This window comes from Pezoporus flaviventris, unplaced genomic scaffold, assembly GCF_033815535.1.
Source record: "Pezoporus flaviventris isolate CSIRO_AGI_PZ_B2104156 unplaced genomic scaffold, CSIRO_AGI_Pfla_v1 ptg000021l, whole genome shotgun sequence".
Taxonomy (NCBI): domain Eukaryota; kingdom Metazoa; phylum Chordata; class Aves; order Psittaciformes; family Psittacidae; genus Pezoporus; species Pezoporus flaviventris.
The window spans coordinates 7,197,701-7,222,436 of record NW_026892569.1 but is presented as its reverse complement, the minus strand read 5'-3'; the positions used below and the strand labels follow the sequence as shown (position 1 = coordinate 7,222,436).

General features: G+C 54.6%; 2 long non-coding RNA genes across 2 annotated transcripts; one reads left to right on the top strand and one right to left on the bottom strand.

Moving 5' to 3' along the window:
* The first annotated feature begins 46 nt into the window (after positions 1 to 46).
* On the top strand, positions 47 to 16,874 carry LOC133270729 (uncharacterized). The gene is made up of 2 exons (XR_009743892.1): positions 47 to 79; positions 16,093 to 16,874. It is a non-coding gene; the product is annotated as an uncharacterized LOC133270729 (long non-coding RNA).
* Positions 9,686 to 10,179, bottom strand: LOC133270728 (uncharacterized). Its single transcript, XR_009743891.1, has 3 exons — positions 9,992 to 10,179; positions 9,826 to 9,892; positions 9,686 to 9,730 (listed from the first exon to the last, which is right to left on the bottom strand). It is a non-coding gene; the product is annotated as an uncharacterized LOC133270728 (long non-coding RNA).
* Positions 16,875 to 24,736: the final 7,862 nt, after the last annotated feature.

Below are 24,736 nucleotides of genomic sequence, written 5' to 3'. Positions count from 1 at the left end.
CTGGAGTTTTCCAATTTCTTTCATGTTCAGCAGCTTGCGGCCTCTCCACAGGACTGTCAGGAAGAGGCTATTGGCCAGGGTGGATTCCCCAGCCCAGATTTATCTGGGGACCAAAGGAGCAGGTGAAAGCAGGGGTAGCAGTGCCGGCCCAAGGTGGCATCACCTGACCTGGCAAAATGAGCCAATAGACTGCAGAAGCCACAAGCACACACCTAATGATGGCAGGGATGGGAGAAGAAGGGGGACACAGCCATCGCCATGGGGACAGCCCAGGTGCGCCATCAGGGGAACCATCCCCTGAACTATTTCAGGTGACTGAAAGGAAAAGGTCAGGCAAGGGCAGGAGCTCTGGCACGTGCAGCCTGCGGCTGCCCCATCCTGCTTGTACCTTGCCCCCAGCCAGCTTCCCCACCTGCCCTTTCCCACCCATACAGAGGACGCCGCTGCCATCCCTTTGCTTGGCGAGCACCATAGGTGCTTTGTCCAGCCCATCCACCTCTGCTCAAGAGCTTAAGGGCTCCTCTGGTTGCCGTTGCCAAGGCACTTCTCTGTCCTTGACCTTCTGCAGACTGGGTACTGCAGCACCATGGGGAGCATCCTCAGGCAGAGTTAAAAGTGTTACTTTTAGCCCTCTCCCCCTCCGGCGAGGTGAGGCCATGCAGACAGCCCTGCCCTCCTCAGCTGGGCTGCAGGGTCCGCACGGCAGGGCCGTGGCACGGGAGATGCTCCGGGGAACCGTGTTCTTGTGTGGTCCCTGGCATCGTCCGTGCCATGGTGCCTGCCCGGCCGGACACAGCAGGGCTCTGGAAGCTGCAGGCACAGAGGCGAGGGTGGGCTAAGGACAGGGGTGGCCCAGGGAGGCTGGCTGTCAGGGGCACGGGTGGCACAGGGCTGTCAGTAGAAGGCGGCTGGAACGGCGGGGCCGGTGGAACAGGGCCACGAGCTGTAGAACGCGGCGACTGCCGAGGTCCCTGGGCGCGGCTCCCGCAGCGCGTGCCGGGCCGGTGGCCGTTGCAGAAGAGACCGAGAGCGATGGCGCTGCCGGGCCGGTGGCGCTGCCCTCGGCGCTGGCCGTCGGCGCTGCCAGTGGCGCTGTTGGTGGCGGTCACCAGCCTGCTGCAGGGATCGCTGCTGGGAGCGGCGCTGGGCTTGGGGGGTGCCTGGTGGGCGCTGCGGTCCCGCCCGCCCGCCAGGCGCCTTCTGCCCCTGCGCTCTCCCCCACGGTGGCTGCCCCCCAGGCCCTGTCCCCCACTGCGGCTGCCCCCGTACAGGCCCAGAGCCAGCCTGATCGCCCGCTTCCCAACCGCCTGGGACGTGATGGCTTGGCGCCTGCGGAGGAAAATGGCCACTACCAGCGGGCCGGCCACTGTGATCGGCCGACGTGTGAGCACATCGACCCGCGGCAACTGCCTTGGGTGAGCGAGGGAGTAGGATGTGTGTGGGATAAGGACACGGGTGGCCCAGGGAAACGGGAGGGATGAGGACACGGGTGGCAGTAGGACACTCCTTGTCAGGGGCACAGGGACCCTGGGTGTCAGGGATGAAGGTGGCAGAGGGACACAGTGGGATAGAGAGACAGGTGGCACAGGGACATAGGTTGTGAGGGCCGCAGGTGGCACAGGGCACGGGTGAGATAAGGACACGGGTGGCCTAGCGATGGCCATGCTGCTGCCCTTGGCGCTGCCCTGCGTGGTGCTGCAGGGATCGCTGCTGGGAGCAGGGGTCCTGGTGTGCAGTGTGACCCTACCAGCCCGCATCGCTCCTGTCTTCGTGTGGCCCGCGCGGCAAAACGGCCTCTACAGTGGCCCAACCGCAGTCACCATCCGCGCTGAGAGAACCCGTCCCGCTGCTACTGCTTCTGGTGAGCTTGGGAGGAGGATGGGATCGGATCTTCCTGCCGCTAACAGTGCTGTGACCGTTGTGCCCCAGCAGAGATCCACCGCACCCGCTGCGCCACCGGCACCCGCTGCGCCACCGGCACCCGCTGCCACAGGACCGGAGCCCTGAGGCCATTTTCGCCCCGGTACGCCAGGACAGTCAGATGCCCAGGGGCTCCCCATGGGCCCAACGCCCAGCACCGCTCCGCAGCCCACGGCCCAGCGCAGAGCTCTTTTCCTGTCCCCACTTTGCCCTGGCCAGTCTGCAGGGGGGACACATCCAGGGGAAAGGAAAGGACAAAATCTCTTTGCTGTGCTGGCACCTTTTCAGCTGGAGGCAGCAGCACGTGTGGGAGCCCTGTGTTCCCACTTTGACACGGGTCTCCTCAGCACCTGCTGAGCTGTACTAAAACACTGCTCACATCCTGGGCTGGGTTTGCAGATGTGAGATGGGATGTAGTCGTGGCTAATGGAGCTCTGCAGCTGTGCAGGGAAAGGTTTTACCCAGGGTGGGTCAGTAGGGAAGGGTTTGCTCAGAGCCTGGAGGACGCTTGCTCCCAGAGTGAATTCAGTTTGGGGTGCTCAGACTTTGCCCTCCATGGACATTGTGGAGGGGTGTTGAGCAGCGTTGAAGCAAGAGAGGTTCCGGGCTCGGCAGCCAGCACCAGGGAGATGGGATTTACTCTGTCGTGAGCAGGAGAAAGGCAGGCTGTGCTCCCCTGAACCAAATTAGTTACTCCTGGTCTCTTTCCACATCCCAATAGGAGAGGATGTGTGTGAGGGAGACCCTGGAGTCCGGCGCTGGATCCTACCAGGAGGTGCCACATCGGACAGGAAGGTAAGGTACCGCTCAGCCAGCCAGTGCCTGCTTGTCAGTGCCAGCCAGGAAGAAAGCAGTCACCTTCCCAGCTGAGCCGGTGCCCAAGGCCTGCTCTCCACCAGAGCTAGGCTATTCCAGGCCCGTGAGACATGGCTGCTGGGTCAGCCCCTTTGTTGTGTCCATCAGCATCCCCGCTGCCTCGTTCCACTGCCGTGCTGGCGGCAGCGCTGAGCGGCACCATCCCCGCCCTGCCCCAGGCCGGGTTGGAGTTTGAAGGGCTCAGACAGCTGCAGCGGTGACGTTGCCGTGTGGCACTGGCGTGTCCTGTCCCAGCCTGGCACTGACCCTAACTGGCTCTCTCCCACTCGCACAGGGAACAGGAATCGCGGCGACGGCAAGAGAGCACTCCGAGGACAGCGAACAAGGCCGTGCAGACCGAGGAAGGTGAGTGTAGGTGGGGCCCAGCTCTGTGCCGGATTGGATGGGCCACCGGTGCGGGCCTGCTCCGATGCCAGGCGGAGCTCATGCCAACACTTCCTCAGCTGAAAGAGAGAGGAAACCCCGCGTGCCCATTGCGGAGAGGGCCCCGTGGCACAGCGCGAGATGTGGCCACGTGCTGCACCTTGTGTGGTTTGTGGTTCGGGAGGGCAGCGTGCAAGGAGCATGCGTGGTGGTGGGAAGGGGCCGCTGGCCCGTGGAGCCCCAGCAGGCTCTTGTGAGAGCTTCCCCACGGATCTCTTGTGGCCAAGCTGCTGTCCCAGGGCATCGCAGCCCTGTCCTCAGCTTAAGGCCGTGTCCCTGGCTCTGCCCTCCGGGATGGGCATCCAGAGAGCAGTGAGAAGGGACAACCCCCTTGGTGCAGGCTGAACGCCTCTGCTGGGAGCTGCTCCTGACTTGTCTCCTCCTGTAGCTGTCGAGAGGCCTGAGGAAGAGCGGCAGCAGTCCCCGAGCCCACCACCTTCGCTGGGGAAAGGAAGGCCACGCAGGAGGAGCATCTGCCTGCTGGTGCCTGGCGAGATCCACCCACTGGTGCTGGTACGTCGCTGTCTCGCAGCCTCTTTTGCCCTCCTCTGGGCTAGAATGTGCTCAGTGCAGTTCCTGCAGGGCTGGGGGCAGGCTGACGTGCCTGCCTTGGGGCAGGAGGTCTCGGCCTTGGCTGGGTGGGAAGCAAGGCTCTCCCCTGCCCCAGTGCGTGGCGACCGTGCGTGACTGCTGCCGCTGATGGAGCAGGTACTGGCCTGGGCAAGGTTGCCGTGGCCTCAGCCCCAAGCCGATGCCAAACTGAATGGGGTCCAGAGCTCTGCGCTGGCTGTGGCAGAACCACGGCTTCATGGCTCTGGCGCAGGCCTGCTTCCACACCTCCTTCAGAGCGGCTCTGCCGGCTGCCCTGGGAAGGAACTAAGCTACTGCTCTCTCTTGGCAGTTCCCGGAGCTGAACCCACATTACTCCAGCACCGAGATGACCCTGGAGGAGGAGGGGGAGGCAGCGTGGCAGCTGTCTCGATGCCTCTTGGGAGCTATGGCTGGTAAGGGCAGAAGGGCACGGCAAGGGCGGGGAAAGCCACGGCCTGGGCTGGCAGGGCAGGGGGAAGCTGCTGGGCCAGTGCCGCCTGGTCCTCGGCTCTGATGCTCTTAAGAGACTCGTGAAGAGCCCGGAGGGAGACCTCGTGTCCTGCAGTCCCCAGGGTGATGGGCGAGGTTGCCCAGGGCCTGAGCTGCCAGCTGTTCATGCTGGGAGGGTTTCATAAGGGGTAGTCCCATGCGGCAGAGCCTTGCCGTGCAAAGGGAAGGTGCTTCTGTCACTCGCTGCCCCAGTCCCCAGCCCTGGGGGGTGGAGGGGAATCTGAAATGCCGCTCCTTGCCCTCTCTGGATGCACTGGACGCATCGGCTCCTGCGGGTGCTGCCAGCTCCCTAAAGCCAGGCTCTTCCTGCTCTGCCGACCCCGGCTCACAGCGGGGTGTTGCTTTCCAGGGACTCCTGCGCCCTTCTCTGGCCAGCGCCCCTCAGGCCTTGGACGAGACGCCGCTTCCTCTGGTAAGGACGGAGTTGGTGCTTCAGGCTTGAGGAGCTGATGGGTCGTGTTGTTCCCTTGGACTGGGGGATGGCGGAAGGGTCAGGCTGTGCCCTAGGAGACAGCCCGGGTGGTAGCTACTGGGCTCCAGGGATGCAAAACCTTCCATTCCCCCAGGGATAGGGATGGTGGTAGGCCCGGTGCCAGCCCAGAGTGTGGCTGCAGAGACCTGAGCAACATTTGTGCTTCTCTAGGTTCGTCCACCCACGCAAGATGGAAGGACAGAGCCTGCAAGCAGCACAAGGCATGGATCCATCATTTCTGCAATAAGTAACGGCCAGTGCTGCTGGCCCCCAGCCGTGGGGGCTCTGGTCCAGAGCAGCCCTGAGGCGGCCCCGGAGTGACAGGGCCAGGCCCCGTTTCTGATGCTAGCAAGAAGCTGTGCTGGGTGGCAGTGCCTGGGGTGGGACAGGGGAGCTCTTCCTGCTGGAAGAGGCCCCCAGCCAGGGCTCATGAGCCTCTGGGCATCTGTGCAGCGTTTCCATCCTGGCTCTATTTTGCCACATTCCCTAAGGTGTAACCTTTTGCTCCAGCCCTGGCAGTCTCTCCCCTCCCTTCTTATGCCCTTTCCCATGTTGGGATGCTCTGGAGCCACTGAGGGAGTCCAGAGGGGATTGGGCTCCTCCCCCTCCCCAAATCCCAGTTGTTTTTTTCATTTGTGGCTCATCCCCACCCGTCTGGGATTTACCAGCTCCCAGGAGCTGCGGTGCTGTCTCCCCTGGTGCCCTTCAGTGGGAGCGGGGCAGAGGCTGCTGGAGCCAGGGGTCCCCTGAGAGCTGCTCTCCCCTGCCCGGGGGGTCCTCACCACCCCCAGGACGGCTTCGCTGCCGGGTCTTATACTCGCTGAGCCCTGTAATTGTTCGTGTTGGGGGCAGTCAAAATTACCCAAAACCCCACAAATACTGAAACGTTCTTTAACGAAACCACGCTTTGTTTTTATATGGGAGCTGTTACAGCACCTCCTGCCTTCTAAACTGCAATGTACATGGCTGTGACTAAACCTGTTCTCTTTGGGTTTTTTTCTTCCCGAAGGAGGAGGACCACAGAGATGCCAAGGGGCCTTTTGGGCCACCAGCAGCAAAACAGCGGCGTCACTGACCATTGTTGAAGACTGTTCTTGTTCTATGTTTGTTCTACAGTTGTTCTAATATTCTTGTTATACTCTTCTCGTTTTGTTCTTATACTCTACTTTTTTTATTGTAGCTTTGTGTTGTTATACTGTTTTTCCGTTGTTGTTGTAACAATAGTAAACTAGTATTTTTACCATCATTTTACTATCATTTTAGCATTTTTTTACTCTCAATATATAATTTCCACCCCTCCTACTACATCCTCCACCCCCTCTTTTTATGTCCCCCACTTAAAATAAACAGACTATGTTCACATCTGCCTTCCCTGTGTTTGATTTCTGGGCCAGGGCACAGGTGCCGCTTTCCAGCACCCTCTGCTTGAGCCATCCCTAAGTGTCCCCTCTGCCTGAGGATGCTCCCCATGGTGCTGCAGTACCCAGTCTGCAGAAGGTCAAGGACAGAGAAGTGCCTTGGCAACGGCAACCAGAGGAGCCCTTAAGCTCTTGAGCAGAGGTGGATGGGCTGAACAAAGCACCTATGGTGCTCGCCAAGCAAAGGGATGGCAGCGGCGTCCTCTGTATGGCTGGGAGAGGGCAGGTGGGGAAGCTGGCTGGGGGCAAGGTACAAGCAGGATGGGGCAGCTGCAGGCTGCACGTGCCAGAGCTCCTGCCCTTGCCTGACCTTTTCCTTTCAGTCACCTGAAATAGTTCAGGGGATGGTTCCCCTGATGGCGCACCTGGGCTGTCCCCATGGCAATGGCTGTGTCCCCCTTCTTCTCCCATCCCTGTCATCATTAGGTGTGTGCTTGTGGCTTCTGCAATCTATTGGCTCATTTTGCCAAGTCAGGTGATGCCACCTTGGGCCGGCACTGCCACCCCTGCTTTCACCTGCTCCTTTGGTCCCCAGATAAATCTGGGCTGGGCAATCCACTCTGGCCAATAGCCTCTTCCTGACAGACCTGTGGAGAGGCCGCAAGCTGCTGAACGCTGAAGGCGAGGAGGGGAACAGTGCCAGGGATGGGGTATCCTGGCTGTCTGGGATTTGGCAGAGTCCGTGCTGCTCCTGAAGGGGCTGTAGCCCCTCTGCCTTCCCAGCGGGCTCCTCCAGGTTTCCGATGCTGCCTGCAGCATGCTGCCAGCTGCCCGTAGGTGCTGGGGATGGCTCCAGAGCAGCAGGGACCCCTGTTTTCTAAATGCTCCAACTCAGGAGCAGCCCATTGAAACAGACAAAGAAAACTGTGACCAAGGCAGACACCAACCACCCAAAAAAAGTAAAAAAATAAATGAGACAAATAGTAAAGAACTAAATAAGGCGGAGATCGCAGCTCACAGACCCACTGAAGAGTTCTGAGAGCACAAGTGAATGGCTCCTGATGTATCCACGTATGGCTCCCTGGGCCAGGGGTATGTAACAGTCTTCATCCTGTGTTACATGCTGGCTGCCCCCGTCTTTGGGAACCTTGGTGACCGGTACATTAGGAAAATCTTCCTTGGAGCTGGTATTTTCTCTGGTCTGCTGTCACATGAAGCAGTTCATTCATCAGTGAATTGGTAAATTGCTTTTTTAGAGCCTTATGAAAATAATCTGCAGGAGTCAGTAGTCTTTATCTAGTCTTAATCTAATCTTAATGTCCCTTGGGTGACATGGTTTAGTGTGAGGTGTCCTTGCCCATGGCAGGGGGGTTGGAACTAGATCTTAAGGTCCTTTGCGGCCCTAACTATTCTATGATTCTATTCTAATCACATTTGGAAAAGCAATCAATGAGCACACTACTAAGGCTCAGTTTTCTCCTTGGCTTGCTCAAACACCATCCCTCACCATCAGCATCCCGAACTGCTTCCCTACTACTGCACCCGGGTAGGTCAACTCATCCTTCTATACCACTTCCAGCCCCTTCTTGTCTTTGCTGTTATGGTTTCATTTCAGCCCAAAGCCAACCAACATTTCAAGCTTGAAACACCCTTCTCAATGAGATAGCAAATCTTTCATAACCCTGTGCCCAACTTTAAAGGGGTTGATGGGTTTAAAGCCTAAGTGAAGAGAATTTACCTTCTAATACAAAGCTAAACAGCAAAATAAACAAATAAAATAGACAAATAGAAAAGTTGCTTTTGAGCCAAGCCCCATTTTGATTCTGCATCCTCGAATCCAGTAACTGCATAAGGGTCTTTTCAGATAAGGACAAATTAGACAGCTATTGAGGGGAAAAGCGAAGCACGGTTTGAATGGGCTGTCAAATGTACAAAGGAAACCAAGAGGAAACACCGTGCTTCTAGCTTTGATCAGGCTTCGGTACTTGCAATGCTGTTTGTAACGGCCATGTTCCTTCGCATGGGGAAATAACTCAGCAGGAAACTGCTGTCAAATGGAAACTGCTGAGTGACGGGGGCAGAATCACTTCCGATCTGCTCTGGGATGCACTCCGCTGTCAGAAAAAGCTACATTCCCCCTTGCCTTTATCATAAAGGGTTCAAATACTCACAGGCAGGGATGAGATTGAGGGAGACAGTCCATAATTACATTCTTCTTCTCATATGATTAAATAGGATCAAAGGAACAACAGCAATGCATATTCCCTGCACAGAGATCCTCCTGCAAATCTTCCTTTGCCAGGGCAGCCTGAATGTAAGTATAAGGTGAAACATGGCAGATGAATCCAACAGGATGGAGCACATTGGTACCACGCTGGTCTCTGTGTCCCAAGTCCCCTTTGCAGACATTTATGGAAAGCACCTACTGACAGACTCGACCGAAGATGGGTTGTAAAGGATGTTGATGGAGAAGAAAAGAAATGTGTTTGCATCAGGGGAGGAGAAGGAAGAATGAGGACTCCATAGAAAAGTGAAGTGGTGGAAATGATGAGCCAGGAAAGCAGCAGCGTTTATTCTGGACAAGAGAGAAACAAGATTGCATCCACAGGAGCCAAGAAAACAGCTGGTTGTGGTTAAACCACAGAATAATGTAGGGACTGGATGTGATTCAGCTCAGAGGGAATAAAGAAAGGTTGGATCTTTCCTAGATGTGAAAGGAAAATGTGGCTCCCAAGGCTACTGCAGCAATTAGCACAGTCATTCAGAAAACCCAGCAAGAGGTTAGGGAAAGCAGCACCCTTTCAAGGCTAAACGATGCAAAACCTCACACTCTGAGAAACATTTCTCACAGTTCAGGCATCCATTGCAAGCACAATTAACTGTACCTTTGCTGTGCAAAGAAAGACAGCTAACATCCTGCAGAAAATGTGCCAAGAATGTCTCAGAGAGAGTAAGGCAAATCAGAAATACAGGGATAAATACAATTCTATGAAATCAAGTAGTAGCGCTGTAGCTGTAAGTACAGGTAATGTTTACTTAAAACCAGATATGTTAACATCGAGACACAGCACTGCAGCATACGGTAATGTCTCCAGAGCCAAAAAGTAACACTAGACTCCTGAAGCAGACTGTGCTCTTCTGCAACATTCAGTGTAAGCTTAAAAGAAAAGCAAAGCACTGCTAGCACACAGAAACTGAGGGTTGCGTTCAAGAGATGCTGTTTATTCAAGGGCTTCTTAATCCAACAGTGTAAAGGGAGAAAAGATTCCTACGACAGACAAATGAGAAGGATATTACCTATCGTCTTGCATAAATTCTTTTGTCCTTTACCATCTGCCTGCTTCTCACAGCTCTTCAAGTGCTGTGGATAACTGACATCCATGCAGTAAAGCTTGAAACCCCTCATTTTGCTAGCAGCTACACAGATGGCTCCAAGTAAAGTCCCAGAACATGTTTGGTACAGATCTCCTTAAACTCAGTTATGATTAAGGGTCTATGGGCTCCTGAGAACTCGTCAGTGTTTTTCCACAGGAAGGGGTCTGATTGTTGGACTGCCTGAAGGCACATCAAGCAGGAGGCTCTGTATGAACACAGTCATGTTGTAAATTGATGTTTAATCCACTGTGTACATGATGCTGTGTACTGGACTACTCTAAAATTAACACACAAGATTACCTCCATTCATAGATGCATTGTATAGCAAGAGACTATTATTTCTGATGTTGCAGTATGTTTGCAGGTCCTGATTATACAAAGCAAGAACAGTGGCCTCAACACTTGCTCCCTTCAGCTAAGCCCCTCCTGCCGATACAGTTTTTCCTGCCACCTTATTTTAACTCACCAAATGGTAAAGCTCCTTTTGGCAGTAACCTCATCTCACTGCCTGTGAAGAACCACTCTCTGGTGACTCTCTTCTAGTCTAGACCAGGCTGTGAGCGTATGGTTCTACACCCATCAGGTCATCTACCTCTGCACACTCACGTCACCAGGGCCAGGGCTGTCCTGTTTTTTAGGGGGCAGCTGCTTTGACAGAGTTTGACCTACCACAGATGTCACCAAGCCAAGGAGGTCCCTAGGGAACTGGAATGTGTTGCCACAGCAACACAATGCTCTTGGATGCAGCTTTCCATTGACACCACAGAGGGAGAATTTGGGGGTGCTGGAAGCACTGAATCCTATTGGGGATGAAAAGTCTGTCTGAAGCATTGTGGCAAAGACAGATACAAATATACAGTCATAACCCTCTGTCGTGGTTTAAGCCCAGCCACACAGCCTCTCTCTCACTCCCCCCTTTCCTCCCCCAGCTCCTGGAGGGATGGGGAGGAGCATCGAAAGAACATAACTCCCACAGGTTGAGATAAGAACAGTTCAGTAACTAAGGTATAACACAAATCACTACTGCTACCACCAATAATAATAATGATAAGGGAAATAACAAGGGAAGAGAATACAACTGCTCACCACCCTCCGACCGATACCCAGCCTGACCTGAGCAGTGATCTAGCCCTTCTGGGTAACTGACCCCAGTTTATATAGTGGGCATGATGTGCTGTGGTATGGAATACCTCTTTGGTTAGTTTAGGTCAGGTGTCCTGTCTCAGCTTCCTCCTGGCTTCCCCTCCTCCCTGACAGAGCATGAGACACAGAAAGCCCTTGGTCAGCGTAAACATTACTGAGCAGCAGCTAAAAACCATAGGTGTTATCAGCGCTGTTCCCAGGCCGAAAGTCAAAACCACAGAACTGCACCAGCTGCTAAGAAGGAGAAAAATGACTGCTACTGCTGAACCCAGGACACCATCATTATAAAGCCATTGCATATTAAACTGCTGCAGCAGTTTTGCCAGCGCTCACACTAATGCACTGCTCTGAATGAAATTATTTAAGTCACATACCGTTATTGCTCATGATCATGTTTTGCTTTATAGTTAAATTATGAATAATCCAAGAAGGATATATTTTAGTGATGCTTTCACTCCCATTCTGGATGCATTGATTCAGCAGGTTCTTTCTGTACAGACTCTCTGACAGTTGGGCTAATATAACACGCTTTTAAATAACAGGACACTGAAAAGAGAAGGAGGGAAAATATTTATCTGTCCATAGAAACTGATGACAGCTCCTTTTCCAGAAACTGGGGGAAATATATCGCCCTCCTCTGACCTTCACAGAATAAGTTTAAGGCTGTTTTAGGTCTTTTTCAGCAGAAGTTTCCTATTCTTCAAGGCAAAGATCTATTATTTGCATATTAGTAGCTTCCACCAGCCAGCAAGGACATGACCTCACTATGTCATGTATCACCAAATTAAGAGAGAGCTCTTCTAGAGCTTATGAGATATTGAGGAAAGGCTGGAAAGGGCTGGATCATAAAACACTGCCAAGAAACATCCATGAACCCCTTAGAGTCACAGTCACTCATGGCTAGGTGCCATGCCCGGTGTTCAGTGGACCTGTCCTCTTCTGAAGCTGCAATACTTAGAGAAATAGTAAGGCAGCAAATTTTGTTAAGCTTTCCTAACATAACTCATTTTGAATAACAGCCTTTCAAAACCAGGTAACAATGGAAACAATCAAAATATGAACCTACAGGTAGCTTCCAGAGTAGGGAAGGACTTTTCCACATCAGCCTAGGATCAAGCACAGTGGGGCTTCTGTTAGCACTACCCAGCTTCAGGTTGACTGAGGAGCTGGAGGAAGTACTGGAAAGGTGGAGTTGCTTATGGAGCAAACCGTACAGTAACAACGTGGTTAATTCCTAACTGCCATGGTTTGAGATTTTGCAAAAGCAGAACAGCAAATCCTTGGGAAAACTTGGAATTTCTACAATATAAATAAATATGAAAACACCTTATGCTGTCATTGTAAAAATAAAACCACTTATTTAATAAATAGTTTTTAGTGATACAATGGAGTGTAATAAAGAGGTTTCTATATCATTGAAAAGACTCTTGTTTAATTAAAGAAAATTGGAACAATGCCTGACTACAAAGTACAATCTTTATAAAACCTGTACTGAATATTTATTCATTCACAACTGCTTGTATGCCCTGAGGAAAGGGATAGAGGTTGAAAGCATTTTGCAGCTATTTACAGGATTACTTGAAAAATAATAGTATTTCTGAACTGCAAAGCATTGGAAGGCTTTCTGGAGTCATTCAGAACTCAGACATCTACAGATGTCACTGACACCACAGAACGTCAGGTTATGTGCAAGGTTCCCGTGTTTTCACCACCAGTCTCACCCACTGGCTGACCTGGTATTATCAATAAGAGCTCTTAACTACGTAAGTTTAAATGTTTAGAGATAAATATTGCCAGCATGGCTGTGAGGAATCTAAAGATCTTTCTGCACAGACACTGCATGTCAGAGGAGACACTTGAAACCAGCTGCAACAAAAGGTTGTGCTACTGCATTTTCTAGAACCAGATTCCTGGTTTTCTCTTTTTCTAATATAACTCTTCTGGGCCGATAGCATTGGGAACTGAAGTCACAAAAATAAACCTCAGGAGAGGCACTGTACATGAACACCCACCCAACTAGTTTCTGATACAGACATGATCTAAGTGATACTTGAAGGCAGCATTTTTCTGCCCTACAAATTAATCAGTTCTTCACTGAGACTGACAACAAGGGATCTAAACATGGCGAGGTGGCTTTATAACCCTCTGCCTTGGATGAAGATATCTACACTGCAGTCAAACATCTAATACTTTTATAAAGTTTAAGAACCTGAACTGAGTTGGAAAGAAAAGTCTCGAAGTAAGACTTGAACAAAACCAAAACAATCCAGGGACATGGAACAAAAACAAAAAATGACAGCCTCAGTAATATTGATAATCTGGGAGAGAAGAGTTGGGAAAAATTCCTTGTTCCGCTATGAATTTCCTTTGCTCAAGCAATGGGGCTTCAGGTCCCTAGCTCTAAAGCAAATGGCATCATCAAATCCTTAGAGAAAGGAAACAATAAACATTAAAACTTCAAAGCAGTGCTTCTGTAACTCCTGTGTAATTCTGTAATTACACAGTGTTTCTGTAATACTTAACATCTGTTTTTTGTTAATGCACAAGACGTTTTCGGGCTTCAGCCCTTGGTTCTTCAGGCTCTGGTTTGCATACAATATTCTTTGCAAAATCTGCCACCACAGGAATAAAACCAGGATACGAATCATTTACGTTTATTAATTACTTAGCAATACTACACTAAAAAGTAGACACATCTTACACTTCTATCTAGTCATTCCCTTCAGAAGCTGCTTCCACTCACTCTTTATACTACCAGTAATTTCTCCTGATCTGAAGACAGCCTCAGAAGATCTTCCAAATAAAATTAAAAGGCATATGAACAAAATCTGGCCTTTCTTGCTGGCATTTGCATACTTTACACACTTTCAAGACAAGAAAACAATACAGAATCTCAGCCTGCTAATAAGAAAATGTTATTCTGATGATGTCTGCAGCTACTTCTGCTTAAGACAAGTTCAGCATCAGTGAAAGAACTTTCCTGTCTTTGTCCTTATGAGCCAACAAGTAGAAAAGTCTCTACTCCACAGTTCAAAGTAGCTTTTCAGATGCCTTTCATTAATTGACAATACTTGCTTTTAATCATGTTCCCTTGTTATGTATGATTGCGTGAAGATAAAAATATACACAGCAGAAAGTAATACTCAGATAATGTTATGCCTCTTACCAACAGGAGCATTAATATCAATTTAGCTGGTATATTTACTTGAAAGAAAAATGTTAGGAGAAACTATTATTTGTAAAACCCTATGAAGCTCAGAACTTCTTTCCAACATCTAAAGCAGTTGAAGAAGCTTCAAGAACTGCAGTCACCCAGGTTTCCAGACTGTAAAAAGCCAATATTCTCTGCCTCACAATGAGGTTTGTGTCAATAGAAAGTTTTCTAAGTTCATTAAGATGCTTCCTTAAGAAAGAATCACAAAGTACAGAATAAGGATGGTGTAAGTCAAAGCAATTAATCTGATCACGGAAAGCTAAATAGAAGTCAAGCTGCCTGTGTTTTCACTGACTCCATTCTGCCTCCCCCCTTGTCTCCTTCTCCGAGTTCACAGTGGACTCCTAAGAAAGAAACAACCCAGGCACACCCAGCAAGACACGAAGAACAGAACAACCCCGCACTGTAACGGGATTGCAGCAAGAACTTACCAGACTCCACAATCACAAACACCCCTATCTGACGACACTCACCTCTTCCCAGCCACAAGCAAGAACCGTGGCCCCACCCTGAAATGCCCTGGGGCGGGGGTGGGGCGAACCAGCAGCTGGGAGAAAAGAGGCAGGATGAAGACCAGCTTAGGTACCTTTCTGTGGGGATGTCTGCAGCCCTCCCGGCTGCTCAGGGCTGACTCCATAGGGGTTGCATTTACTGAGCCTGACTTCGGAGGAGAGGTTTCTGTTCGTCTGGTACCAGGAGCGCTTTCTTCCTGGAGCAAAGTGCCTGGACTACAGCAGCATGACTGCAGCCTCCGAGGGGAGGAGAGGTCACAGCTGCTTCATGTGCTCTTTGTCACACAGGAGGTGGGGTGACGGAGCAGTGCTGCTTTTGCTTTTACCCCAGGAAACTTTAAATAAACCAGCCCTCAGCATGTAAAGTTTAATTGTGCTGTGGCTCTGGCAGTCCCGTTCTGCCTGTGCATCGCTCCAGGTAGTGCGCTGCAAGCAGCTGTTTGGGGTTCTCCTTCATTGCCTGTGCAGGAATAATGTCTGTGCGCTCAGGAACGCTTTCACTCCACGCAGAGCATCCTGCTGCGCTGTCACTACCATCTTCCCTGTCGGTGCACTCCCCAACTTGGTGGGACGCTAGCAGATTGGTGATGAGGGCAGAAGGTTTCCTGAAGAAGGCTTTTCCTTGAAACAGCTGCAGCCGCTCTCATGTTGTGTTTTGGGTAACACCAACAGAGGATATACAGCTGGGAGCTTGGAAGATGCTGGTTTGTGAAAGCTGTGTGGAAGAGAAGGCAGTGGGACAAGTGGTCTCCAAGGCCTCAGAAACCCAGAGCCTCTTCCCTGCTAAACTTTGCAGCTTCTTGGGAAAGTTTGCCCTGCCAGGTCAGAAATGGTCCCTGTCCAGGCACCTAAACCCAGTGAGATGAGATCCTAGAGAGAAGGCTGCTGCTGGAACTGACCTGCCATTTGTATCTTGTGAAGAGGAAACTGAGCCCAGGGCCAGGATGCCTTCTGATTTCTAAAAGCTCTTTCCAAAAGGGGCAGCGTCTAGCTTGTTATTTGGGACTGCGGAGTCCGGTTAACATTCCCAAATGCTCAGGTGACTCGGCAACACATGTCGTTTGCTGCATGCCACTTGGTCCAAGACTTCTCCATATCCTGCTCCATCATGAACTCTCTTATTTGGGCCACTGCAGAGCATCAGACTTTGCTCTCTGCCTCTCCTGCAACGAGAGCTGATGGATGCCCTGCAAGATGCTGAAGGGAGGAGCAGGGAGGAGCGATGCCCTGAAGGGGTCCATACCTCTGCCTGTGGAGTGAGCGGGCTGCTGGAAGCTGCTCCTGTTTTTCACCTTGACTGCACACTGGCTGGGGACTCTGCCTTATTTAGTTCTTTATTATTTGTCTCATTTATTTATTTTTTTTGGCGTGGTTGGTGTCTGCCTTGGTCACAGTTTTCTTTGTCTGTTTCAATGGGCTGCTCCTGAGTTGGAGCATTTAGAAAACAGGGGTCCCTGCTGCTCTGGAGCCATCCCCAGCACCTACGGGCAGCTGGCAGCATGCTGCAGGCAGCATCGGAGACCTGGAGGAGCCCGCTGGGAAGGCAGAGGGGCTACAGCCCCTTCAGGAGCAGCACGGACTCTGCCAAATCCCGGACAGCCAGGATACCCCATCCCTGGCACTGTTCCCCTCCTCACCTTCAGCGTTCAGCAGCTTGCGGCCTCTCCACAGGTCTGTCAGGAAGAGGCTATTGGCCAGAGTGGATTGCCCAGCCCAGATTTATCTGGGGACCAAAGGAGCAGGTGAAAGCGGTGGTGGCAGTGCCGGCCCAAGGTGGCATCACCTGACTTGGCAAAATGAGCCAACAGGCTGCAGAAGCCACAAGCACACACCTAATGATGGCAGGGATGGGAGAAGAAGGGGGACACAGCCATCGCCATGGGGACAGCCCAGGTGCGCCATCAGGGGAACCATCCCCTGAACTATTTCAGGTGACTGAAAGGAAAAGGTCAGGCAAGGGCAGGAGCTCTGGCACGTGCAGCCTGCGGCTGCCCCATCCTGCTTGTACCTTGCCCCCAGCCAGCTTCCCCACCTGCCCTCTCCCAGCCATACAGAGGACGCCGCTGCCATCCCTTTGCTTGGCGAGCACCATAGGTGCTTTGTTCAGCCCATCCACCTCTGCTCAAGAGCTTAAGGGCTCCTCTGGTTGCCGTTGCCAAGGCACTTCTCTGTCCTTGACCTTCTGCAGACTGGGTACTGCAGCACCATGGGGAGCATCCTCAGGCAGAGGGGACACTTAGGGATGGCTCAAGCAGAGGGTGCTGGAAAGCGGCACCTGTGCCCTGGCCCAGAAATCAAACACAGGGAAGGCAGATGTGAACATAGTCTGTTTATTTTAAGTGGGGGACATAAAAAGAGGGGGTGGAGGATGTAGTAGGAGGGGTGGAAATTATATATTGAGAGTAAAAAAATGCTAAAATGATAGTAAAATGATGGTAAAAATACTAGTTTACTATTGTTACAACAACAACGGAAAAACAGTATAACAACACAAAGCTACAATAAAAAAAGTAGAGTATAAGAACAAAACGAGAAGAGTATAACAAGAATATTAGAACAACTGTAGAACAAACATAGAACAAGAACAGTCTTCAACAATGGTCAGTGACGCCGCTGTTTTGCTGCTGGTGGCCCAAAAGGCCCCTTGGCATCTCTGTGGTCCTCCTCCTTCGGGAAGAAAAAAACCCAAAGAGAACAGGTTTAGTCACAGCCATGTACATTGCAGTTTAGAAGGCAGGAGGTGCTGTAACAGCTCCCATATAAAAACAAAGCGTGGTTTCGTTAAAGAACGTTTCAGTATTTGTGGGGTTTTGGGTAATTTTGACTGCCCCCAACACGAACAATTACAGGGCTCAGCGAGTATAAGACCCGGCAGCGAAGCCGTCCTGGGGGTGGTGAGGACCCCCCGGGCAGGGGAGAGCAGCTCTCAGGGGACCCCTGGCTCCAGCAGCCTCTGCCCCGCTCCCACTGAACGGCACCAGGGGAGACAGCACCGCAGCTCCTGGGAGCTGGTAAATCCCAGACGGGTGGGGATGAGCCACAAATGAAAAAAACAACTGGGATTTGGGGAGGGGGAGGAGCCCAATCCCCTCTGGACTCCCTCAGTGGCTCCAGAGCATCCCAACATGGGAAAGGGCATAAGAAGGGAGGGGAGAGACTGCCAGGGCTGGAGCAAAAGGTTACACCTTAGGGAACGTGGCAAAATAGAGCCAGGATGGAAACGCTGCACAGATGCCCAGAGGCTCATGAGCCCTGGCTGGGGGCCTCTACCAGCAGGAAGAGCTCCCCTGTCCCACCCCAGGCACTGCCACCCAGCACAGCTTCTTGCTAGCATCAGAAACGGGGCCTGGCCCTGTCACTCCGGGGCCGCCTCAGGGCTGCTCTGGACCAGAGCCCCCACGGCTGGGGGCCAGCAGCACTGGCCGTTACTTATTGCAGAAATGATGGATCCATGCCTTGTGCTGCTTGCAGGCTCTGTCCTTCCATCTTGCGTGGGTGGACGAACCTAGAGAAGCACAAATGTTGCTCAGGTCTCTGCAGCCGCACTCTGGGCTGGCACCGGGCCTACCACCATCCCTATCCCTGGGGGAATGGAAGGTTTTGCATCCCTGGAGCCCAGTAGCTACCACCCGGGCTGTCTCCTAGGGCACAGCCTGACCCTTCCGCCATCCCCCAGTCCAAGGGAACAACACGACCCATCAGCTCCTCAAGCCTGAAGCACCAACTCCGTCCTTACCAGAGGAAGCGGCGTCTCGTCCAAGGCCTGAGGGGCGCTGGCCAGAGAAGGGCGCAGGAGTCCCTGGAAAGCAACACCCCGCTGTGAGCCGGGGTCGGCAGAGCAGGAAGAGCTTGGCTTTAGGGAGCTGGCAGCACCCGCAGGAGCCGATGCGTCCAGTGCATCCAGAGAGGGCAAGGAGCGGCATTTCAGATTCCCCTCCACCCCCCAGGGCTGGGGACTGGGGCAGCGAGTGACGGAAGCACCTTCCCTTTGCACGGCAAGGCTCTGCCGCATGGGACTACCCCTTATGAAACCCTCCCAGCATGAACAGCTGGCAGCTCAGGCCCTGGGCAACCTCGCCCATCACCCTGGGGACTGCAGGACACGAGGTCTCCCTCCGGGCTCTTCACGAGTCTCTTAAGAGCATCAGAGCCGAGGACCAGGCGGCACTGGCCCAGCAGCTTCCCCCTGCCCTGCCAGCCCAGGCCGTGGCTTTCCCCGCCCTTGCCGTGCCCTTCTGCCCTTACCAGCCATAGCTCCCAAGAGGCATCGAGACAGCTGCCACGCTGCCTCCCCCTCCTCCTCCAGGGTCATCTCGGTGCTGGAGTAATGTGGGTTCAGCTCCGGGAACTGCCAAGAGAGAGCAGTAGCTTAGTTCCTTCCCAGGGCAGCCGGCAGAGCCGCTCTGAAGGAGGTGTGGAAGCAGGCCTGCGCCAGAGCCATGAAGCCGTGGTTCTGCCACAGCCAGCGCAGAGCTCTGGACCCCATTCAGTTTGGCATCGGCTTGGGGCTGAGGCCACGGCAACCTTGCCCAGGCCAGTACCTGCTCCATCAGCGGCAGCAGTCACGCACGGTCGCCACGCACTGGGGCAGGGGAGAGCCTCGCTTCCCACCCAGCCAAGGCCGAGACCTCCTGCCCCAAGGCAGGCACGTCAGCCTGCCCCCAGCCCTGCAGGAACTGCACTGAGCACATTCTAGCCCAGAGGAGGGCAAAAGAGGCTGCGAGACAGCGACGTACCAGCACCAGTGGGTGGATCTCGCCAGGCACCAGCAGGCAGATGCTCCTCCTGCGTGGCCTTCCTTTCCCCAGCGAAGGTGGTGGGCTCGGGGACTGCTGCCGCTCTTCCTCAGGCCTCTCGACAGCTACAGGAGGAGACAAGTCAGGAGCAGCTCCCAGCAGAGGCGTTCAGCCTGCACCAAGGGGGTTGTCCCTTCTCACTGCTCTCTGGATGCCCATCCCGGAGGGCAGAGCCAGGGACACGGCCTTAAGCTGAGGACAGGGCTGCGATGCCCTGGGACAGCAGCTTGGCCACAAGAGATCCGTGGGGAAGCTCTCACAAGAGCCTGCTGGGGCTCCACGGGCCAGCGGCCCCTTCCCACCACCACGCATGCTCCTTGCACGCTGCCCTCCCGAACCACAAACCACACAAGGTGCCGCACGTGGCCACATCTCGCGCTGTGCCACGGGGCCCTCTCCGCAATGGGCACGCGGGGTTTCCTCTCTCTTTCAGCTGAGGAAGTGTTGGCATGAGCTCCGCCTGGCATCGGAGCAGGCCCGCACCGGTGGCCCATCCAATCCGGCACAGAGCTGGGCCCCACCTACACTCACCTTCCTCGGTCTGCACGGCCTTGTTCGCTGTCCTCGGAGTGCTCTCTTGCCGTCGCCGCGATTCCTGTTCCCTGTGCGAGTGGGAGAGAGCCAGTTAGGGTCAGTGCCAGGCTGGGACAGGACACGCCAGTGCCACACGGCAACGTCACCGCTGCAGCTGTCTGAGCCCTTCAAACTCCAACCCGGCCTGGGGCAGGGCGGGGATGGTGCCGCTCAGCGCTGCCGCCAGCACGGCAGTGGAACGAGGCAGCGGGGATGCTGATGGACACAACAAAGGGGCTGACCCAGCAGCCATGTCTCACGGGCCTGGAATAGCCTAGCTCTGGTGGAGAGCAGGCCTTGGGCACCGGCTCAGCTGGGAAGGTGACTGCTTTCTTCCTGGCTGGCACTGACAAGCAGGCACTGGCTGGCTGAGCGGTACCTTACCTTCCTGTCCGATGTGGCACCTCCTGGTAGGATCCAGCGCCGGACTCCAGGGTCTCCCTCACACACATCCTCTCCTATTGGGATGTGGAAAGAGACCAGGAGTAACTAATTTGGTTCAGGGGAGCACAGCCTGCCTTTCTCCTGCTCACGACAGAGTAAATCCCATCTCCCTGGTGCTGGCTGCCGAGCCCGGAACCTCTCTTGCTTCAACGCTGCTCAACACCCCTCCACAATGTCCATGGAGGGCAAAGTCTGAGCACCCCAAACTGAATTCACTCTGGGAGCAAGCGTCCTCCAGGCTCTGAGCAAACCCTTCCCTACTGACCCACCCTGGGTAAAACCTTTCCCTGCACAGCTGCAGAGCTCCATTAGCCACGACTACATCCCATCTCACATCTGCAAACCCAGCCCAGGATGTGAGCAGTGTTTTAGTACAGCTCAGCAGGTGCTGAGGAGACCCGTGTCAAAGTGGGAACACAGGGCTCCCACACGTGCTGCTGCCTCCAGCTGAAAAGGTGCCAGCACAGCAAAGAGATTTTGTCCTTTCCTTTCCCCTGGATGTGTCCCCCCTGCAGACTGGCCAGGGCAAAGTGGGGACAGGAAAAGAGCTCTGCGCTGGGCCGTGGGCTGCGGAGCGGTGCTGGGCGTTGGGCCCATGGGGAGCCCCTGGGCATCTGACTGTCCTGGCGTACCGGGGCGAAAATGGCCTCAGGGCTCCGGTCCTGTGGCAGCGGGTGCCGGTGGCGCAGCGGGTGCCGGTGGCGCAGCGGGTGCGGTGGATCTCTGCTGGGGCACAACGGTCACAGCACTGTTAGCGGCAGGAAGATCCGATCCCATCCTCCTCCCAAGCTCACCAGAAGCAGTAGCAGCGGGACGGGTTCTCTCAGCGCGGATGGTGACTGCGGTTGGGCCACTGTAGAGGCCGTTTTGCCGCGCGGGCCACACGAAGACAGGAGCGATGCGGGCTGGTAGGGTCACACTGCACACCAGGACCCCTGCTCCCAGCAGCGATCCCTGCAGCACCACGCAGGGCAGCGCCAAGGGCAGCAGCATGGCCATCGCTAGGCCACCCGTGTCCTTATCTCACCCGTGCCCTGTGCCACCTGCGGCCCTCACAACCTATGTCCCTGTGCCACCTGTCTCTCTATCCCACTGTGTCCCTCTGCCACCTTCATCCCTGACACCCAGGGTCCCTGTGCCCCTGACAAGGAGTGTCCTACTGCCACCCGTGTCCTCATCCCTCCCGTTTCCCTGGGCCACCCGTGTCCTTATCCCACACACATCCTACTCCCTCGCTCACCCAAGGCAGTTGCCGCGGGTCGATGTGCTCACACGTCGGCCGATCACAGTGGCCGGCCCGCTGGTAGTGGCCATTTTCCTCCGCAGGCGCCAAGCCATCACGTCCCAGGCGGTTGGGAAGCGGGCGATCAGGCTGGCTCTGGGCCTGTACGGGGGCAGCCGCAGTGGGGGACAGGGCCTGGGGGGCAGCCACCGTGGGGGAGAGCGCAGGGGCAGAAGGCGCCTGGCGGGCGGGCGGGACCGCAGCGCCCACCAGGCACCCCCCAAGCCCAGCGCCGCTCCCAGCAGCGATCCCTGCAGCAGGCTGGTGACCGCCACCAACAGCGCCACTGGCAGCGCCGACGGCCAGCGCCGAGGGCAGCGCCACCGGCCCGGCAGCGCCATCGCTCTCGGTCTCTTCTGCAACGGCCACCGGCCCGGCACGCGCTGCGGGAGCCGCGCCCAGGGACCTCGGCAGTCGCCGCGTTCTACAGCTCGTGGCCCTGTTCCACCGGCCCCGCCGTTCCAGCCGCCTTCTACTGACAGCCCTGTGCCACCCGTGCCCCTGACAGCCAGCCTCCCTGGGCCACCCCTGTCCTTAGCCCACCCTCGCCTCTGTGCCTGCAGCTTCCAGAGCCCTGCTGTGTCCGGCCGGGCAGGCACCATGGCACGGACGATGCCAGGGACCACACAAGAACACGGTTCCCCGGAGCATCTCCCGTGCCACGGCCCTGCCGTGCGGACCCTGCAGCCCAGCTGAGGAGGGCAGGGCTGTCTGCATGGCCTCACCTCGCCGGAGGGGGAGAGGGCTAAAAGTAACACTTTTAACTCTGCCTGAGGATGCTCCCCATGGTGCTGCAGTACCCAGTCTGCAGAAGGTCAAGGACAGAGAAGTGCCTTGGCAAGGGCAACCAGAGGAGCCCTTAAGCTCTTGAGCAGAGGTGGATGGGCTGAACAAAGCACCTATGGTGCTCGCCAAGCAAAGGGATGGCAGCGGCGTCCTCTGTATGGCTGGGAGAGGGCAGGTGGGGAAGCTGGCTGGGGGCAAGGTACAAGCAGGATGGGGCAGCCGCAGGCTGCACGTGCCAGAGCTCCTGCCCTTGCCTGACCTTTTCCTTTCAGTCACCTGAAATAGTTCAGGGGATGGTTCCCCTGATGGCGCACCTGGGCTGTCCCCATGGCGATGGCTGTGTCCCCCTTCTTCTCCCATCCCTGCCATCATTAGGTGTGTGCTTGTGGCTTCTGCAGCCTGTTGGCTCATTTTGCCAAGTCAGGTGATGCCACCTTGGGCCGGCACTGCCACCCCCGCTTTCACCTGCTCCTTTGGTCCCCAGATAAATCTGGGCTGGGCAATCCACTCTGGCCAATAGCCTCTTCCTGACAGACCTGTGGAGAGGCCGCAAGCTGCTGAACGCTGAAGGTGAGGAGGGGAACAGTGCCAGGGATGGGGTATCCTGGCTGTCTGGGATTTGGCAGAGTCCGTGCTGCTCCTGAAGGGGCTGTAGCCCCTCTGCCTTCCCAGCGGGCTCCTCCAGGTCTCCGATGCTGCCTGCAGCATGCTGCCAGCTGCCCGTAGGTGCTGGGGATGGCTCCAGAGCAGCAGGGACCCCTGTTTTCTAAATGCTCCAACTCAGGAGCAGCCCATTGAAACAGACAAAGAAAACTGTGACCAAGGCAGACACCAACCACGCCAAAAAAAATAAATAAATGAGACAAATAATAAAGAACTAAATAAGGCAGAGTCCCCAGCCAGTGTGCAGTCAAGGTGAAAAACAGGAGCAGCTTCCAGCAGCCCGCTCACTCCACAGGCAGAGGTATGGACCCCTTCAGGGCATCGCTCCTCCCTGCTCCTCCCTTCAGCATCTTGCAGGGCATCCATCAGCTCTCGTTGCAGGAGAGGCAGAGAGCAAAGTCTGATGCTCTGCAGTGGCCCAAATAAGAGAGTTCATGATGGAGCAGGATATGGAGAAGTCTTGGACCAAGTGGCATGCAGCAAACGACATGTGTTGCCGAGTCACCTGAGCATTTGGGAATGTTAACCGGACTCCGCAGTCCCAAATAACAAGCTAGACGCTGCCCCTTTTGGAAAGAGCTTTTAGAAATCAGAAGGCATCCTGGCCCTGGGCTCAGTTTCCTCTTCACAAGATACAAATGGCAGGTCAGTTCCAGCAGCAGCCTTCTCTCTAGGATCTCATCTCACTGGGTTTAGGTGCCTGGACAGGGACCATTTCTGACCTGGCAGGGCAAACTTTCCCAAGAAGCTGCAAAGTTTAGCAGGGAAGAGGCTCTGGGTTTCTGAGGCCTTGGAGACCACTTGTCCCACTGCCTTCTCTTCCACACAGCTTTCACAAACCAGCATCTTCCAAGCTCCCAGCTGTATATCCTCTGTTGGTGTTACCCAAAACACAACATGAGAGCGGCTGCAGCTGTTTCAAGGAAAAGCCTTCTTCAGGAAACCTTCTGCCCTCATCACCAATCTGCTAGCGTCCCACCAAGTTGGGGAGTGCACCGACAGGGAAGATGGTAGTGACAGCGCAGCAGGATGCTCTGCGTGGAGTGAAAGCGTTCCTGAGCGCACAGACATTATTCCTGCACAGGCAATGAAGGAGAACCCCAAACAGCTGCTTGCAGCGCACTACCTGGAGCGATGCACAGGCAGAACGGGACTGCCAGAGCCACAGCACAATTAAACTTTACATGCTGAGGGCTGGTTTATTTAAAGTTTCCTGGGGTAAAAGCAAAAGCAGCACTGCTCCGTCACCCCACCTCCTGTGTGACAAAGAGCACATGAAGCAGCTGTGACCTCTCCTCCCCTCGGAGGCTGCAGTCATGCTGCTGTAGTCCAGGCACTTTGCTCCAGGAAGAAAGCGCTCCTGGTACCAGACGAACAGAAACCTCTCCTCCGAAGTCAGGCTCAGTAAATGCAACCCCTATGGAGTCAGCCCTGAGCAGCCGGGAGGGCTGCAGACATCCCCACAGAAAGGTACCTAAGCTGGTCTTCATCCTGCCTCTTTTCTCCCAGCTGCTGGTTCGCCCCACCCCCGCCCCAGGGCATTTCAGGGTGGGGCCACGGTTCTTGCTTGTGGCTGGGAAGAGGTGAGTGTCGTCAGATAGGGGTGTTTGTGATTGTGGAGTCTGGTAAGTTCTTGCTGCAATCCCGTTACAGTGCGGGGTTGTTCTGTTCTTCGTGTCTTGCTGGGTGTGCCTGGGTTGTTTCTTTCTTAGGAGTCCACTGTGAACTCGGAGAAGGAGACAAGGGGGGAGGCAGAATGGAGTCAGTGAAAACACAGGCAGCTTGACTTCTATTTAGC